This window comes from Lissotriton vulgaris, chromosome 8, assembly GCF_964263255.1.
Source record: "Lissotriton vulgaris chromosome 8, aLisVul1.2, whole genome shotgun sequence".
NCBI classification, from domain to species: domain Eukaryota; kingdom Metazoa; phylum Chordata; class Amphibia; order Caudata; family Salamandridae; genus Lissotriton; species Lissotriton vulgaris.
The window spans coordinates 1,099,737,550-1,099,743,540 of record NC_141696.1 but is presented as its reverse complement, the minus strand read 5'-3'; the positions used below and the strand labels follow the sequence as shown (position 1 = coordinate 1,099,743,540).

Below are 5,991 nucleotides of genomic sequence, written 5' to 3'. Positions count from 1 at the left end.
ACATTTTACATTTTACTCTACAGATTGATAACACAGATTACCTTATTATTATTTTATACAAACCACCCCTAAAAAGTATAACTTCTCTTTTTGATTTCATCACTAATATTACGGATTTTTACCCCATGCACAAATTGATTATTATAGGGGATTTCAATGTGGATGTATCTCAAACAAATGCAAACAGCAAGCAATTACTTGGATTCTTTGAAACAAAATTACAATGTCAACAACTCATCAACAGTTACACAACTAACTACCAATCCATTTTAGATCATATATATACAAATGACCAACTACACAACTATGGTACTTTAGAATGCTATTACAGTGATCATAAACCAATATGGGTTTGTATTTAACATGTTATATCACATTTTCTATTTCAGATGATGTCTATTGAAGAAATAATGAACATTAATACTGATGACAACAAACCATACCAGAAACCAATAAGAGTTAATGTCATCAGCTGCTCAGGGAAAACTACGTACAAAAATGCTAAACAAGAGCAGAAAATTTTATTCCATTTGGCTTTAGCAGATAAAACTGGAACAATTAAATGTACTTGTTACCAAGAAAATTTATATGAGCAAACGAAAATAAACTGTGGACTACTGATACGGAACTTTATTCTCAAAAACAAAACAATTTTAATTACAAAACAAACTAAAGTAACCAAATTTCCCGCAATGACAATCGAGGAGGGCCTGATCCAACAAGCAAACAACATTTTGCATCCGCCTGCACCATCGGCTTCTCCCATCAAGGAAATAAAACGGGCAAGTCTAAAAAGCCTGATGACCGTTTCTGGGACAATAATTGCCGTAAGTATGAACACAAACATGTTATCATGTCAACTAAAAAAAAATATTGTCTTGCAGTGGAAGAGTTGGACTTATTAGGATTGTAAATGACATATCTTATGTATTTGTGCTTTTTCGAAATTGCAAGTATAAATAGTCTGATGACTGTTTCAGGGACAATATGTGCCAGATGTATCAACACAAACATGTCATCATGTCTAGTACAAAAATGCATAGTTGGCTTACACACAAATTACACATTTAGGGGCCCGGTGTAGGTAGCCCTTTAGCGATCCCAATCGGCCAAAAAAAAAAGATTTTGGCCCGTTTCACATCGGTAAAGGGCTATTGAGATGTAGGGGCACATTTTAGGTAACTTTAGCAAATCTGTTTATTAACCGAAACGGTAGATTTACAGATTCAATAAAATTAACTGAAATGTAATGTAGGTAGGCAATGTACCTTCTGTACATGGCTTACACAATCGGTATTTTACCATGGAATACAAATCCAGGGTAAAATACCTATGGCATGTGACAGGCAGACCTGCCCTTACAGCAGGTATGCTTGCCACATGGCACCTGTGCCTTTTTTGGCGGTGCAGGAGGGTGTCAAAGTGACACCACCTGCACCCTTCATAATTCTTTAATTACAGATTCAGTAAATACCGATTCGGTAATGCCTAATCATTCCTATGTCCTTCAAAACCCATATGAATTAATGCGCATTACCTATTCGCTATTTACCGATTTGGTAATTAAAGATTTGTTAAGGATTCTGTAATGAATCCAGATGTTGGTACCTACATACAAAAATGGGATTTACCTACATCGGGCCCTTAGGAACTTCACGGACAACATCAAAAAAGCTTGCATTAGACACTCTTTCACACTCTTTCACACTATGTATAAAGGGATAGTTTTGAGATATATAATATGTGAGTACTTTGGGGTATAGTACAAATTCAAGTACTCTCCACAATGACAATTTTTACTAAAAAAAAATTGCACTATGGTAGAAAGTATGTTCATTTGGGTCGTGAAATATAATACATTATATTACCAGTGATACAATGCACTACTACTATGTTTTTTTACTGTCACTATTTTGTAGAATTGTTCTTTTTGGGTTTACCAAAAGTACGCAAATACTGTCTTTACATCAATGCCTCACCCTCAGTCAACATCACTCACCCTCAACACCCAACTCTCACTCTCACTCAACACCTCACCCTCAACAATTCAATTTTAATGCCTCACTCACCCTCAATCTCACTCACATGAGATCACCCTCAACACCTCCTCCTCACTCAGCCTCAATCACCCTCACTAGCCCTCAACACCTCCCACTCTAAAACTCTACCCTTCTCCCTCAAATACTCACTCACTCTCACTCAACACCTCAACACCTCAGCCTCACAATCAACATCAATGACTCACCCTCACTTAGCATCATCCTTACTCACCCTCAACTTCTCACCCTCAATAACTCTCAACACCTCACCCTCATTCACACACAACACCTCACACTCAACAATTCACCCTTAATGCCTCACTCAGCCTTAATCTCAATCACCCTCAATCACCCTCAACACCTCTCACTCAATCACCCTCACTCACCCTCACTCGCCCTCAACACCTCCCCCTCAAAAAATCAACACTTCTCACTCAACTCCTCAGTCACCCTCACTCTCACTCAACACCTCAACACCTCAGCCTCAACATCAACACCTCACCCTCACTCAATTAATCACCCTCACTCACCCACACTCACACTCATCCTTACTCACCTTCAACTTCTCACATTCAATCTTTCACCCTCAACACTCCCTCACTCTCACTCACCCTCAACGCCTCACCCTAACTCTGCCTCACTCACACTCACCCTCACGTAACACCTCGTCCTCACTCACCCTCAACCCCACCCTCACTCACCCTAACACTCAACACCTCACCCTCAATAACTCACCCTCACCCACACCCTCACTCATGTCATCAGGTCTACTAAAAATATGCATACTTGCCTTACTCAGCCTCACTCACACTCACGCTCATCGTTACTCACCCTCAACTTCTCACCCTCACTCACCTTCAAACTCTCACCCTCACCCTCTCACCCTCACCCACCCTCATTTACATTCAACCTCACCCTCACGTAACACCTCATCCTCACTCACCCTCACTCCCCATCAACTCCTCACACTCAACACCTCACCATCACACTCACTCATGTCATCATGTCTACTTAAAAAATGCATAGTTCACTTACACACACATTACACCTTTAGTAACTTCAAAAACTAACTGGACACATTTTTGATTATGCACTCTTCACACATAGTAGCAAGTACAACTTTTGAAAAATATAAGATGCCAGTGCTTTGGTGTATACTACAAAAAAAAGTACTATGTACAAGGCCATTTTTTACAAGAAACATTTCAATCTTTTAGAAAGGAGGTTCATTTGGGTCGTTAAATATGATACATTATATAGCCTTTCAGACAATGCACTAGTAATATCTGTTTTTACAATCACTATTTAATAGAATGCTTTCTTTTTGTGTAGGAAGAGGACGCAAAAACGGTGTTTATCAATGGGCAAGATACCCCACTCAAATCCATTACAATAAAAGATGCAACTGATGATATAAAAGTGACACTGTGGAGAGAAGCGTCACTATTTAAAATACATCTTGGGAAATATGTGACCCTGACTCATGTCACTGTACATGAATTCAATTGCCAAAAAATATTGAATACAACGCGCCATAGCAAAATGGAGGTAAGCACAACGAACAAACAAAGTTTTGCAATTATCTCTTTTCAGCCACTCTTGGAATTGCACCCAGTCTTGCCCTTTCACCCACTCTGCCCCTTCCACCCACTCTGGACATTTTACCCACTCTGGACATTTCAGCCACTTGGGACCTTTCGCCCATTCGGGAGCTTTCACCCACTCGGGAGCTTTCACCCACTCGGAACCTTTCAACAACTCTGGCTCTTTCACACACTCTAGGCCTATCACCCAATCTAGACTTATCACCCACTCTAGACTTATCACCCACTCTCATACTCACTCACCCTCAACAACTCACCATCAACACCTCACCCTCATACTCACTCACCCTCAACTCCTCACGCTCATTCACCCTCACTCACCGTCAACACACTATCACACTACAACAACAAACAAATACTTACCACCACAGCAACACTTAACTCACCCTCAACACCTCACCCTTAACTCCTCACTCAACCTCAATCTCAATCATCATCAATCACCTTCAACATCTCACACTCAACACCACTCTCATACTCACTCACCCTCACAACATCACCCTCATTTACCCTCACTTACCGTCAACACACTATCACACTACAACTACAAAAAAACACTTACCACCACAACAACACTTCACTCACCCTAAACACCTCACCCTTAACTCCTCACTCTCACTCATCCTCAATCACCCTCAACACCTCACCCTCACTCACCCTCAACGCCTCAGCCACACTCACCCTGACACTCAGCTTCTCACCCTCAGCCTCAACACCTCACTCTCACTCACACTCAACGCCTCACCCTCAGTCAATCTCAACACATCACTCAACATCACTCTCACTCATCCTCAATCACACTCAACACCTCACTCTCAACACCTCACTCACCCTCAGCCCCTCACCCTCACTCACTCTCAACTCCTCACCCTCACTCATCCTCACTCACCCTCAACACCTCCCCCTCATTCTCACTCACTCTCACTCTCACTCACCCTCATACTCACTCACCCTCAACACACTATCACACTACAACCACACCAAAACTTAGCACCACAACACCACTTCAATCACGCTCAAAACATCCCCATCAGCCCCTTACTTACCCTCACTCTCACTCATCCTCAAACACTGACTCACCCTCAATCTCACTCACCCTCAACGCCTCACCCTCACTCACCCTCAACATCTCACCCTCACTCACCCTCAACACACTATGACACTACAACCACACAAAAAAATTATTACCACCACCTATCACCCAGTCTCGACCTATCACCCACTCAAACTCTATCAACAACTGGGACCCTTTCACCTACTCAGTCCATTTCACCCAATGTGTCCCTTTCAACAACTCTGTCCCTTTCAACCACTATAGGCCTTACACAAAAAAAAAAGTATACACATTTTAAAAATAATTATTGCTTTTCTTTTCTCTCAACAGGTAACAGCCCCACCAGAGGAAAAGATGGACATTCTAATTTATGGTGTTGAAAGCTCTACTGAGCAAACAAGTATCATCACAATAAAAGTGACAAACACAGACGAATTGCAATCGATGCCCATCGAAAACGAGATCTTAATTAAATGGTTTATGTTAGATGAGGACGTTGAGAACATCGGAGATGCCCTTGTCCATTTTTTGCCACAAAATTTTGAAGTTGTCTTTTGTAATGGGCAAATCATAAAGATTCTTAAAGAAAAAGACGATGAAATATGTTCTGAGTAAATTTTGCATGTTGCCAGGATATCTTTTTTTTGTACAAAGTTAAACAATAAATATTTGTGTTTTTTTATAAAAAATAAACAAGTGTGTAATACAAATTTTACTACTTCTATGGTGATTTTTTCTATTCGAAAGGCAAATTATAACTAAGACACTCCATTTATACAACATAGTCACACCCACATACAAGATTTAGCCAATCCATTTGACATTAGAAAAACATATACAAAATACACAGACTTTGTAGCTTACACGCACTACAGTATTATGTATGAATGAGACTGTTGAGCTAAAGACGCCTGTGCTGGTGCTGAGTTATGCTGTGTTGTTGAGCAATGTTACTGTGGGGGGCCGAATGTTAAGGTGGTATTGATGCGTGTTCCATTGGTGGACATCACAAATTAGGTTGTTGGGAGAACTGCAACTGTTGTTGGAATGAGTGTGGTGGTAATAGTTGAACACTAACACAGCACAACTCATCATCAACACTTCACAACTACAGCATTAGGAAGCACCTCACTAACAACACTCATCAACACACCAACATCACTCTACACCACCGCAACAGCATCATTCTACCACAACAACATACACAAATACAAACACACTTTACAATAACGAGTCACACATGCAAAACACTCACATTTGTCAATAACACCCTCTCTCACACTCACTCACCCTC

The 5,991-nt window shown here is 40.7% G+C and overlaps 1 long non-coding RNA gene across 1 annotated transcript; it reads left to right on the top strand.

Moving 5' to 3' along the window:
* The first annotated feature begins 818 nt into the window (after window positions 1-818).
* Window positions 819-5,396, top strand: LOC147698314 (uncharacterized). Its single transcript, XR_015299195.1, has 3 exons — window positions 819-827; window positions 3,372-3,587; window positions 5,028-5,396. It is a non-coding gene; the product is annotated as an uncharacterized LOC147698314 (long non-coding RNA).
* Window positions 5,397-5,991: the final 595 nt, after the last annotated feature.